At 37.5% G+C, this 14817-nt stretch overlaps 1 protein-coding gene across 1 annotated transcript in view; it reads left to right on the top strand.

Annotated features, from left to right (window-relative positions):
• LOC129894343 (uncharacterized) overlaps positions 1–6004 on the top strand; it is a 41134-nt gene extending 35130 nt beyond the window's left edge. Inside the window, exon 5 of the mRNA XM_055969996.1 lies at positions 5915–6004. The gene's annotated coding sequence lies outside the window, so the exon portion shown is untranslated. The remainder of the gene's footprint in view (positions 1–5914) is intronic.
• The last annotated feature ends 8813 nt before the right edge of the window (positions 6005–14817 follow it).

Below are 14817 nucleotides of genomic sequence, written 5' to 3'. Positions count from 1 at the left end.
CTTCGATATTTGATGCGGATTATGTATGCCCATTAGACGTCTTTTACGTTGGAGAATACAATTTGACGTCATTATAGACGTTTGCATGCTTTGGAAGTAGCTCTTTTGCGTGTTCCTGTACTCAAAAGAAAACAAGTAATAGATACATTGTTGTTCTAACTAACGACTGAGCAAAACTTTTTAAGGAAAATTTTTGAAAATATGTACAAAGTGCCTGATCACTTCGACATTTGTGTGCGAATATCATGCTCATTTTCGAACACTTTATATTAATTATGGAGATTTGAACGAGGCATTGTTGCTCGTATTTTGCATGACTTTTTTTCGCCTGATGAATTCGATGGAAAAAATTATCATTTTTGAAAACTTTGTTCTTTTGACTTCTTTGTACTTGCTGAATGGAGGGATATGATGATCCTTTATAAATCTGCATCCAAAGAAAATTTGTTAGTTTTGAATGAATTGATCTGTGTTGAATTCTCCGTTTGTTTGCTCCTTGTCTTGGTATCTTCAATTGCTTGCTCTGATTCCCCACTTCTAGGTAGAAATAAGAAAAAAATATATTTTATGCAAAATATTTGATATATTAAAAGCTTTAAAGAATATGAGGTTTTTAAAGAGTAATTTGGAAAAGATCACTGCCAAATGTCATGCCACGCATAGCTTAAATGAACGTCCTTGATTCAAAGCTTTAAGCATGTTTGATAGCTTGTTCACAAAATTTTGAGGATTCTTGAGGGTTGAAGTTGGAAAGTTCTGACATAGCTAAAAAAAATTATAGTTGACTTTGGACTCTGATGGTGCTGGAAATCATTGAGGTTGACGTTAAACTTCTAATAATGTTGGGGATCATTTGAAGCTAGTCTTGAACTTTTGAAACTGACCAAAACCTTCGGATGATGCTGAAGATCATTTGTAGTTAGCTTTAAATTTTTGATCATGTTGAAAATATTCCAAATTGCCTTTAAACGTGTGATACTGCTTGATAAATGTTTGAGATCATCCTCAAAAATTCCTGTCCCTGTTAGATGTCTTTGTGAATATCAAACTACCAATAAGATTTGTAGAATTTTTGAGATTCTCTAAAAAATTTTGTCCCTGTTACTTTATCTGTTGCACCTTAGTCTTGACTCTTTTGTAGAAAGATCTTCTTTGAAATTTTTGAGTCCCTCTCAAAAATTCTGTCCCAGTTTTTATTATAAATATAGAACTTACAAGAGACATGACCAAACCATTGTGGAGCCTACGTATTCCGTTGAGACAAGAATCAAATCAAACATAATTCTCCTCTCGTGAGATAAATGAGAAATAGGAGATTTTAATCGGAAAATGATTGAGGCCGACATAGGCCGCCTACGTATCTCGTTCTTGAGAATTCAGGTCCGACGTAATTCAAACACCAAAAGGGGATATTGAAAGTAGATAAAAGGGTGACTGAAGCTGACATGGGCCGCCTATGTAGCTCATTCTTGAGAATTCAGGTCAGACATAGTTCATTACAAAGAGGAGGGTTAATTTAAAACAAACAAGCATAGAAACGATTACAAGCAAACGACACAATTATAGGTAAAGTGATAAAAGAAAACTATGAACCTTCAAACGTAGTATCTCTTGACCGCTGAGTTGATTGGTTTCGGCCATTCTTGGCCATCAATTTCGTACAATAGGCACCTCTAGATAACACTTTGCGAACCATGTATGGTACTTGACAATTTGACACGAACTCTCCTTTATACTCATCTTGATGTGGAAAAATGCGTTTGAGAACCAACTAACCAACTTCAAACATTCTTGGTCTCACTCGATTGTTAAAAGCACGAATCATTCTTTGTTGATACAATTGACCATGGAAAATGACGGTCATTCTCTTTCTATCAATCAAAGCCAAATGTTCAATTCGATTACGAACCCATCGGCGTTGCTCAATTGAACTTCTTGAATGATTCTCAACGAAGGTATTTCCACTTCAGTGGGGATTACGGCTTCCGTCCCATATATTAGCAAGTATGGAGTTGCTCCAATTGATGTTTTAATAGTCGTTCGGTAACCTAACAAAGCATATGGCAACATCTCATGCCAACCTCTATGATTGTCAATCATTTTCCTCAATATCTTTTTGATTTTTTTGTTGGAAGCTTCTCCGACTCCATTCATTTGAGGAAGATATGCGGTTGAGTTTTGGTGATTGATCTTGAATTGCTCCGATATCTCTTTCATCAAATGACTATTGAGATTTTCTCCATTATCAGTAATGATGGGATTTGGTATTCCAAATCTACATATAAAATTATTGCGAACGAAGTTTGCTAATACCTTCTTCGTAATTGATTTATACGAGGCTGCTTCCACCGACTTGGTGAAGTAATCAATGGCAACTAGAATGAACCTATGTCCATTAGAGGCAGCTAGATCTATTAGACCAATGTTATCCATACCCCAAGCCACAAAGGCCAAGGAGAACTCATAACATTGAGTTCGTGAGGAAGTACTCAAATCAAATCACCGTGCACTTGACATTGATGCCATTTTTGCACATACTTACAACAATCATGCTCCATAGTCATAAAAAAATAGCCGGCTCGAAGAATCTTCTTTGATAAGGTAAGCCCATTCATGTGAGTTCCACAAACTCCCGCGTGAATTTGTTTGAGAAGTTTCATACCTTCAATGGCATCGACACATTTGAGAAGTCCCATAGTTGGAGTCTTCCTATAAAGGGTTTCTCCACTTGGAAATAAATTATTAGCCATTCGACGTATTTCTTTCTTCTAATTGAAATTCGCATTAAATGGATAAGTTCCAGTTTCTAGATACTTTTTTATGTTAAAATACCAAGGCCTCCCATCTGGTTCTGCTTCGACATGCGAACAGTAAGCAGTTTGTTCTTTCAAATATATCTCCGCAGGGTCAATATAACTTGTATCCGGATGTTTGATCATTGAGGAGATAGTAGCAAGAGCGTCAGTAAATTCATTTTGTAAACTTGGGGTATGCCTAAACTCGATCTTGCGGAACCTTTAACACAACATTTGCACTAACTTCACGTATGATGTAATCTTCAAATTCTTCATGGCCCATTCCCCTTGAACTTAATGAATCAGTAAATCTGAATCTCTGATTACCAACAACTCTTGAATATTCTTATCGATAGCCATCTTTAGATCCATGATGCATGCTTCATACTCAACCATGTTGTTCGTGCAACGAAATTGGAGTTTGCCGCCATAGGATAGTGTTGGCCAAATTATGATATTAAGACTGGTCCAATTCCATTTCCTTCATGATTCACCGCCCCATCAAAATATACCCTCCAACTAGGGTATGCTTTGGAGAAATATTCTCCTACAAATGATACCTCTTCATTGAGAAAATAAGTTCTGAGCAGTTCATACACTTCGTCTACTAGATTTTCTGTGAGATGATCAGCTAAGACTTGTGCTTTTTTCGCCTTTTGGGTCATCTAGACAATATCAAACTCACTTAAAAGCATTTGCCATTTTGCTAACTTCCCGGTCGGCATCGCCTTCTAAAAGATATATTTCAATGGATCCATCTTGAAAATGAGATATGTAGTATATGAGGACAAGTAATGTCTCAATTTTTGAGCAATCCAGGTTAAAGCAAAACAAGTTTTCTCCAGAAGAGTATAACGAGCCTCGTCTGGAGTAAACTTCTTGCTTAAGTAGTAGATTGATCGTTCCCTCTTTTCAGTTTCATTATGTTGACCTAGAATGCGTTCTAATGCATTATCCGAGACAGATAAATATACAAACAACGGAATTCCTTCCCTCGAAGAAACTAACACCGGTGGATTAAACAAGTAACTTTTGATAGCATCGAAAGCTGTCTGACACTCTTCGTGTAACATCCCTCAAAATGTTTCCCTAAGATTCAGATCTTTCTTGTACACGTGTAAGGTCGAACTCGGGTATTGTGAAGCAATTTCATGAGTAAGATGAGTCTTTGAGAAATTGAGCAGCGTTAGAGGTGATGTGGGTTCACGAAGGACCCCTAGGACCAAGCTAAGTCCAAAAGATCCATCGTGGCTAAGCTTTAGGACGAGTTCGTAAAAGGGATCGACTTCTAACGACCCTATCTTTTGAAAGACGACAATCTAGGTGGCTCATGACCTATTAAATTAAAGGTCGTCGAGTCTTCTTTCCAACGCCACCAAGAATGTAAATTTTGGAGTTCGGAGTCGAAAGATATGACGATCCTAAGACGGACTAGCACAGCAGGAATTTCAGCCCTAGGGTTCAACTACTGGAAATCTAGGCTTGGCGCCGCAGTGGCGCGATGCGCCACTATCGCGCCAGGAACATGCCTCAGTAGTTTGGTCCCTGGCGCGGCGCGCCCCTGCGAGGTGTGTAGGGTTTTTCAAGCTAAAATTCCAGAACCCAGAACCTTTGGCCTTGGCGCTATAAGGGTGCGACGCGCTACTATCGCGCCAGAAACATGCCTCAGTAGTTTGGTCCTTGGCGCGGCGCGCCACTAAAAGTTGTGCAGGTTTTTAGGCGTAATTGGCCTTGGCGCTGTAAGGGCGCGACGCGCCACTATCGCGTCAAAGGTGTTTTTGGCCTATTTTTCAGAATTTTGGAGGAAGGGTAATTTGGGAATTGTCCCAAATTATATATTCACAAGCCTTGAACATTTTTGGACCATTTCTTCAGCCCCCACTCTCTCTCTAAAAGCCCTAGAAGTCTCTCTCTCTCTTCTTCTTCTTCTCCTTCTCCTCCATTTCCAACAAAGGTTTGTCCAAGAGCTTCAAAATTTGAGTCCTCCATTGAAGACCCAACATCAAGGTTTTCTTCAAGTATTCACTAAGGTATGTAAGGCTATCCAAAACATGGGTTGAGTCCACCCATGTGCCCTACTCTTACTTTGAGGTTAGATGTTCATGAAAATGGAGTTCTTGGTATGGTTTAAGTTTAAATGAGTTTTGTCCCCTAATTATTCGATTCTATATGTATTGATGTTGTCGAGCTAAGAAGTCCCTAAAATGGGCCTTTATATGAGTATGAGTTGATAAGGATGAATTGTTAAATATATTTTATTGACCTTTTTAATTATTTAGATTGTGATAAAGGATGTTATTTTCCTAAAAAATGTTGTCTATTTTAAAATGTCGATTTAAAGTCTTGAAGTTGTGATGAGTCACAAAGATTTCTCAAATGGATGGAGGTAATGATTGATTATATCTATATGTTGCTATAAATGTGCATTTAAATTTCTTTTAAAGAGATGATTGAGATTGATCGAATAGTACGATTGGAAGAGATTTGATTGTGATAGAGTTTATGAGTTAACAAGGTTGTAATGAGACTTATCGATATGATTTGATTGAGTTGATTGGATGGAGTTTTATGAGCATTGAGTCTTGAGAGGAGTATCGAGCACCGAATTAGGCAAGAGTAAAGTCCATACTCGAACCCAATACCTGTGTTGCCAACGTAGGGGGATTGAACCGTTAAAGTCGGATGCTTCCCCGAGAGGTTTGTCCTGACATTATAGGACTTGGTTGGATTGGATCCATGATTGGTTGACTCGTTCATGCCCTAGCAAAGTATGAACGGACGCGGCAACAACGTCAGCTTGTTATACTGTCACTGGCTCATAAGTGATGGTTGTCGGATAAGAGAAACTCCCAAATAGGTCTTGATAGTACTCTGAGTCAGACTGAGTTGAATGATATGTGATTGGTCCCGTCTAAATCATATTTTTGTTTAGACTTAGGACATTTGAGTGAGTTGTCCTGTATATATATATATATATATATATATATATATATATATATATATGAGTTGGGATTCTGAGTTGACTGATTCTTCCTTGATGTTCATTGTATTCGGCCATTTTATATATTCGTACATTCTATGTACTGACGCCAGTTGGCCTGCATCGTTTCATAATGCAGAGACAGGTACTAGAGATCATCAACCGGCGCTTCGTTGAAGATCCACATACACTTCCCGCTAGTTGGTGAGTCCTCCTAGTTCCCGGAGGATGTTGAGCCTTCTTGTACAGTTTTGTTGTCATTACCCTTATTTTGATTGTTGGTAGCCATGGACTTATCATTGACACCTTTTAGACTTTGATAGAGGCTTCATAGACTTGAGTGTGGGGAGGTTGAACGGTTATTTTGAGGAGTCTTATTATATTTGTTTGTTGAGTTGATGAATGTTTGGCCTTCGGCCCCCATATTGTGAATAGTATCTTATTAATTGAGTTTCCGCTAAGAGAATGTGATTGAATGAATGTGTGACTGGACCAGGTGGTTCGCTCGGAGGTCAGAAATGGCCTTCGGGTGCTGGTTACGTCTAGGGTACCCTCCCGGAGCGTGACACTTCGGTCCATTTTGTTAATGCATATTTTTTCAATAGCTTAAAGATATCTCACAAATTAACGTGGACTGAGCTATGAATCGTCTGATGTAGTTCAATCTTCCCAAGAAGCTCATCACTTCTTTCTTGTTCTTTGGTGGAGGTAATTCTTGAATCACCTTGATTTTAGCGGGATCAAGCTTGATACCCCTTGTACTAACTATAAACCCCAATAACTTGCCGACTGACACTCCAAAAGCACTTTAGTGGGATTTAATTTCAAGTTGTATTTGTACAGATAATCAAAGAACTTCTTCAAGTGATTCAAATGATGTACACTTTTATGGGATTTGATAATGACATCATCCACGGACACTTTAATTTCCTTGTGAATCATATCATGAAAAATGGCGTCATGGCACTCATGTAAGTGGCCCCAGCATTCTTGAGCCCAAATGGCATTACTCAATAATGATACACACCCCATGGTGTGATGAAACCTATCTTTTCTGCATCTTGTTCATCCATTAGAATCTGGTGATAACCCATGTAGCAATCCACAAACGACTGCACCTCATGCTTGGCACAATTATCAATGAAAATATGGATATTTTGCAATCCCTTTGTTCAGATCTCTATAATCAACACAGATTCTAATCTTACCATCCTTCTTAGGTATTGGAACAATGTGACCTAACCAAGTTGGATACTATGTCACTTCTACAACTCTGGATTGAATTTTCTTGGTAACCTCTTCTTTGATCCTCAAACTCAAATCTGGCTTGAACTTTTGAGTCTTTTGTTTTACTGGACTGCAATCCGGATTGATCGGCAATTTATAAGAAATGATGTCTATACTTTAACTTGACACATCATCATAAGACCAAGCAAATATATCGATGTATTCTCTAAGCAAAATAATAAGTTCCTTCCTCTGAGCTTTTGTTAAATGGAAACTTTTTCTAGTTTCCATGATACATTCATCATCTCCTAGATTCACAGCCTCAGTTTCCTCTTGATTTGATTTATATTACTCCTCAAATTGTTTCAATCCCTCGGCGAGGTATTCAGGTATCGTAGCCTCTTTATCATAATCCTTGAACTCATCATGATCTATCTCATTTTGTTCATTTAGCTTGTGACATGACATGATATTGGCAGGTTTTAAGTTATTTTTACTAAAATCATAAGCAAACAAACTTAGATAAGTAAAATATAGACTGATAAGCAGAGACTGAGTAAATTTTGCAACAAAGGAGGTCTTCATTTAAACCCAAAGAAATACAAACTTTGTCCTTGACTGTGCACCTTTTTTCAAACATCACAAGGGAAATTTAAAGCATAACTAGATTGAAATAACATAAAGGGTGGGTCTCGGGCCTCCTACGAACTACTACCAATTTAAAAGCAAGTAGATAATATGTCTTTATCTAACAAGATGAGCGGGGAATTAGGAGCGGCGTGGACTTCCAATTTGATAATTTCTCATCTGGCTCAGCATCATGGATGCCCGATGTCCCTGCTTCTTCCTCCAAGATCACGGCGCATTCTTCTTCTTCAAATAATTTTCCCATCCCTTCTTTTAAATCATCAATCTCAGACTCTAAAGCTTTGACAGAAAATGACTGGTACAGACTTGGAATAGGATTTGGTGTATCACAATCATGCTTCTTCCTTGTATCAGCTTCAAACAATTCTTTCTCTATTAGGATATAACTGACACCAAAGTGGAAATTTTTAGATGGGATAGGAAGAGGTTCAGATATCCCATCCAAGTTCTTCCCTAACCCATGCCCAGGTTCAAACCCGCTTCTTAACATAATTGTGGTAAGCATTTTGTACACTGGTGGCATTGACACTTGAGGTGTTGTATCTTCATTATCAACATTCATTATCTCCACCAGGTGAAAATTAGTAGATTTGGGAGATGCTCCAATAAAGGGAACCGAGGAGCCAGGGTGACTAAGGTTACTTTCTTCACCTTGAACGACAATATCATGGTCTTCCCAAATAAATTTCAACAACTGATGCAATGTAGATGGAATTGCCCCAACAACATGTATCCATGGTCTTCCTAGCAACAAATTGTAGCTTGTGTCTATACCCATTACATGAAACTCGGTAGAAAATTCCACAGGCCCCATTTGGATGCATAAGTCTACTTTCACCATGGTTTCTCTTTGTGCGCCATCAAATGCTCTTACATTCATTCGATTTTGATGAATTTTCCCTGCATCATAATCTAGCTGAGTGAGGGTTGATAATGGGCAAATATTGAGTCCTGAGCCATTATCAATTAACACTCGATCCATAAACTTGCCCCTACATTTGACGGTGATATATAGGGGTCGGTTGTGCATCACTTCTTCAAGTGGCAACTCTTCTCCTAGAAAAGCAATTTGTGACTCCCAATGACATGACTCACTATGGCGGCCACATTTTCACCACTTATTCCCGTCGATACATATGCTTCATCAAGTACCTTCAATAATGCTTGTCGATGGTACTCAAAACTCATTAATAGAGCCCAAACAGAAATTTGAGCTAGGGTCTTTTTCAAATGCTTGATAATAGAGTATTCCTTGGATTGCATTCTTCGCCAAAACTCTTCAGCTTCACCTTCTCTGATTGCCCTCTTTTGGTTCTCTTTCCTTTGCGTTACCTGAATCTTCTCATCCGGAATATAACACCTTCTAGAATGCGTCATTCCTTGCACTATAGCTATATGCACAATAAAATTTTCTTTGGGCTGGACAAGGCTTTCTTCTGCTACCAAAGCAAATGCCTGATGAGGCGCGGTTATCACCACAAACTCTGGATGAGCCTTTATGGTTAATGAAGCCACTGTTGGAATGAGTGAATTGACATCTTCTTTGCTTCTAGTCTTATTGGGGAGCCAATATTCTTCTCTTTCGATCATGTTTATGGTTGCTCCCCTATGATCAGGCAATGGGTTATGGTTCACATTGGGGGCAGGATGTTGGAGACTGATAACTCTGAGGTCAATCAGGTCTTGAATCTTTTGTTTCAAGTTGATACATCCTTTCGTATCATGTCCCACCCCTCCATAATGGTAGACACATCATTGTTCTGCTTGAAAGAACCTCGATGTAGGATTTATCAGCTTTACTTCTATTAGGCAAATCATTACTGCTGCTCTTAGATGCTCAAAGATTTGGGTACGTGTTTCTGCCAAAGGAGTGAAGACTCGATGAGGTTTTCTTTCTAGGTTAGGGTGAGGTAGCTTATTGGTATTTTGGTTATTTTGTCTAGGATTTTGGTATACTGCTGGATGATTTAGGTAGATAGGTGGGGATGCTTGATAGTTTGGTTGAACGTAGTAGACTGGGAGTGGAATTTGTGGAGATAGTGGGTAGTTGCTTGAGGAAAGGAATTGATTGGAGTTTCCAATGATAGAACTAGACCCAAAATATCTTTGTGGTCTTGGTCTTGGGCTAAAAGACACAACAGACACATCCTCTTTCTTTTTCTTAGGAAATCCTGCGGCAACAGACAATGAGGCTTTGTTGGTGGCTTGCAAAGAAGTGAGACTCGTAACCTTTCCAGACTTAAGAACATCCTCTATGGCTTCTCCCATCTTAATCAGTTCTGATAACTTCTGTCCCATTATGGGCAACATCCTTTCATAATACTCAGGCTCCTAAACCCGAATGAAAATAATGGTTATTTCACTTTTCGACATCACAGGTTGTACTTTGGTGGCTTGTTTCCTCCAGTGGTATGCATACTCACGATAATTCTCCATGGTTTTTTTCTTTTTCTTTTCCAAATAATATTTATCAGGGACTGATTCGACATTAAATTAGAATCTTTCTAAGAAATCTTTGGCCAAAGCTCCCCATGTTGACCACTGACGCAGTTCCAGAAAAGTGAACCATTTTAACTCCTCTCAAATTAGGCTCCTGTTGAACAATCTCATGACCAATGCATCATTTTTCCCAATACCTACAAGCTTGTCACTATAAGCTTAGAGGTGAGCCATGGGATTCCCAATGCCATTGAAGGTGTCAAACTTTGGAATTTGTAACCTTCGGGTATCTCCAAATATGGGTACATGCAAATGTCCTCATACTCAAGTCTTGTGATTTTCTTCGAAGATTGAACACTCTTTACTTCTTAGGAGATGGCATCTTTCATAGCGCTCATTTCTTGCTCACATTTTTCTTTTTTTAACCTCCACTCTCTCTCCATTTCCTCATAATGATCCAGTTCTAGTTGCATGGGAAGTCTAGGATATGGTTCATGGATTGTATAAGCCAAAGGAGTTTGAAATATTACCGAAGGGTGCGCAGGTTGGCTTGGAAAAATATGTGGGTTGTGGGAAAATGATGGTGGTATTTGGTAAATTGGCATAAAGTTTTGGGAGTGACTAGTGTTGGGTATTCGGTTCTGATTTAGTGGGGGCGGTGTTTGGTAGGAAATGCTGACATAAGGGGCATTGGACATGATTAAATCAATGGTGTGGGTGTTGGAAATGATGGGTCCTATGGTATGGGTAGGGAAGTAGTTGGGAAATGGGGAGCTGAGTGATGGAAAATGAGGTGGAGGTATTCTAGTATTGAGAGGAGGTACATTCACTACAATAGCTAATTTGGCCAGATCCTTGGTCTGTTGTAGCTCTTCCTGCATATCTGCGATCCGTTGCATCAATTGAGCGATCAATTCACTATGATCGGTAGATTCAAAACTTTTGATGGTAACATCCCCTATTCCTGTTTCCTCAGCGGTACCAGTCATTTTTCCTTTGCTTTTTTTCAAAGATTGGTCAGGGAAGGGTAGTATGATTGCTTTATATCTCGTGAAGTAAGGATGGTCGACCATTTTGAATTCAACACATATCAATTCTAATTACCTGGTAAAAAGAAAAAAAACTCAAAAGAAATATGTTAGTCTTTGTTCATGTAATGTAAAATATCGCATATAATAAGATAAATAAACACACAAACACATAAACAGTTATTGCGCGTCCTAAACAAATGCGTGGCCCTTTTGTGCCAAGGGTAGACCTAGCGAATTGAAGGATGTATATGTTCTTTAAGCCAATTCATTATCCCCAAAGTACTTTAAAAACATTCAAAATATTTAACAAACCTCAAAATTGGTACATAAGCTCAGAATGGAAATAACAAAACAAAGTACAAATAAAAGTAATCCCACACAGGGGATGATAATGAATTTTAAGATTCTTATGATCCTTCACTAAGTTTGGTTCTCTTGGCGATGCTGACTTCTTTTCATATGGCATATCTGTTTATCCACAGATGATCTCTTGCTAACTGAGCCCCTTCTTGATGCCTAAAATTCTATGGATGGAATTTGTTTCTCCATGATATCATCTAACTCAGACATGTACTGTCTCGCTCTTCGTAGCTCTTTCTTCAACCGGGATATGACTTTGGTGTCTTCTGAATGCCGGCGTTGATGATCCAACTCATTCTTCTCATACTTCTATTGGAGCTGATGGAGTCGAATTTGATGTTTAGCACCAACATCCATAACATAACGAGGGACATTCGGCCCTGGTTTGATGATTCCAGTAAGGTTCTTCTTTACCCATTCCATGTACTCTGCAGAACACTCAAGTTGAAATCTATTCGACAATGACTCACCCAACACCCTTCAATTTTCCCATGTTCTAAGTATCTATTCAGCAAAAGAGACTTGGCCACTTTCGTGCTGTGTTGCAAACTTTCTCATGTTTGCGGTTTGTGGAAGTTCCTATTTTCCTTCTAGTTGTCTAAGGACTCGAGTGGGGGCATACGATTGGGTTCCTCTCAATCCGGTTAATATCAAGTAAGGGACCTTTTCCCCTCAAGTTGTTATTTACTCTGGTAGCACCATACTCTCGATTGACCATTGAACGTTTTCTTCTATTAATCCCTGAAGCTTTGGATATCAGAATTTTGGACCTCCAATTCTGTGAAAATGATTACAATATAACCACCAACTGTGACCTTCAAGTTTGTCTGGTCGTCTCAAAGGATCTGGATGGTCTGGGTCATGAGATTTGAGTAAGTGTCTCATCCTCTACCACTGAAGTATCAGATTACATCCCTGAAAGAACCGTCCACCATTTTTACACTTATCCAATGCTCGATAAATGTCTGTAAGAATCATGGGCACCAAAGTATAGTACTTGATTGCGGACCTGTAGTTTACCCCATTGAAGATGACATGAGTGACCATTACTACACGTGGATGGATAGTATAGTTTGGGCCTTGGGGAAATACCATTGTCCCAAGTAGGCATATTGCAAACTCAAAGGGACGTATTTCCTTCCATTTTTCCTTTGAGAAAAATTAGTCTTGGTACTTTTCGAAAGCTCTTGCTCGTCCAAATCGAGTGTAAAGTTTTTGAAGTGGAATGTTTGGTCCGGAAAGCCTGTCCATCCATTTAGCTTTGACAAGTGAAAGTTCTTCCTTGATCTTGTCGAAATCCCATATTTTGGGAATAAGGAGGTCACTATGGCATATGTGACTTCGAACCTTTTACTTATCTTCGTTGTTCATAAATTTCTACCACACTCGGAGGTAAAGATGAGGTAGAGTCACCGTTCGGATTCTTAAGGGTTCGTCTATTGGGTCCATCCTACAAGAAAGAAAATAAGTTATTCCCACCCCATTGGATAATTGATTTGTTTAAAAATAATATATACATCCTTCAATTAAACACATAAGCATGATTGTCTTTTATTGTCCAGTGGGACAAATAGGCACAAGGTGGGCTTCTAATGGGCCCAATACGCCTTGGGTATTGGGTCGTCTTAGGCCAATGCACTAAATCATGGTTTTGGTTTTGCTCTACACTAGTTGACTAAGAGTGACATTTGCAAGACTGGTAACCCAAGCGGACAACTCAGGCTGGAACTTACGACAACCATTGGATGCATGACGTATCAATAAATTATCGATCGTTCCGAAAAGAGTTAAGTAGAAAAAGCCCGGCTGCGATTCTGTAAAACCGTTCTTTAATATACTATACATTAAATAGGAAAATATCATAAAATGCAAATGACAGTTTAATATATAAATTAATCACATAATTATGCAATTAATGAAAGCAATAATTACTAATTATTACAAACCCAAACAATTAGTCAAATAAATAATCAAATCTAATGGTTAGAATCTAATTAAGTCCCCAGAAGAGTTGTCATTTCTATTTTGTCGGAAAAAGAAGGTTTAAAATTAATTTCAATTTTATAGAGAAAAAATTAATTTTAGTAAAAGAAGAGTCGCCACTTAATTTTTTAAATAAATTTAATTTAAAAGACCCTAATAGATTTAATTCTTAAAAATTCAGAGAAAAAGGTACGAGGTTCATATTACGATTTTAAGAAGGTTTTAACACTTAAAATAGCCGCTAACATGTGGTTGTCCGATGATTTGAAAATTATTTGACTAACTTTGGAAAAATGTGTTTAACAATAATGAAAGCATTAAACAATTTGAAAGGAATATAAATTTTAAACATTTAGGATAATTTATAGGAAAAATAGACTTTGTATGAAAATGATTAAATAAAGGAGGGATAATTTAAATAAATCATTTAAATGAAACAAAAGATCATAAAAAAATGTTTCTGTTCAAGAGATTTAATTAAGTTAAACTAAACAATTAATGTTAGAATTATTATAGGATAAATAAATATAATCAACTAATTAAATAAGAGTAAAGGCAAATGAAATAATAAAAAAATAGTGATGCCTAATAGGAATTATTTCTGTTCTTTTTTTTAAATATTAAACAACCCCAAATATATACAAACGAAAATATTTAAAAGTAGTAAGGATAAAAATATTTATGTATTTATATTCTTCAGATCAATGTCGGCTTGTTAATCGAAAGACAAAAATATAGTGTTTTGTCATTTTTCTGCTCGGATCGACTTCCATCATTTTTGAAGGGTCTATCCACCCCTACCCCTCCTATGTTCATTTGTTATTATAATCCTAAAACGATCTAAAAGAAATAAGAACTAACGTCCTAAAGCGTGTCTATCGTCCAAACTTAATATCCAAGATGCATTGGATGTACTATTAGGGTGGGCTTTAGACAAAAGAAAATATAGGCATCCTAATTAGACACATCGTCAAACAAAATAGATAGTACAAATAGTTAACACACAAAATCTCAAGCAAACCTCCAGATTAATTAATTAGTATGCTTGAAAACACAGATAAGTTGTGAAGGTCATAATAATTATGTGTGTGCATACAATCAGACATAGATATCATAAATATAAAAACATGAATAATATGGAGGGCAAATTTCATTATTTAGACATATGAAGACAATTTTAATTACTAAGGTTATTGTAATAAAAGAAAGCATGCTCGATAATTTTAGTTATTAACTAATAATATTTATAAAATCCTATTAGCACATTTTTTTAGTTAATAGCATGCTAAAAATATACCGAGTAAAATAGGCATGATCCATAAATAGTTAGTTTATTAAAGTTCTATAGGCAAAA

Source organism: Solanum dulcamara, chromosome 7 (assembly GCF_947179165.1).
Source record: "Solanum dulcamara chromosome 7, daSolDulc1.2, whole genome shotgun sequence".
NCBI classification, from domain to species: Eukaryota; Viridiplantae; Streptophyta; class Magnoliopsida; order Solanales; family Solanaceae; genus Solanum; species Solanum dulcamara.
This window is presented reverse-complemented; position numbering and strand designations above follow the sequence as displayed.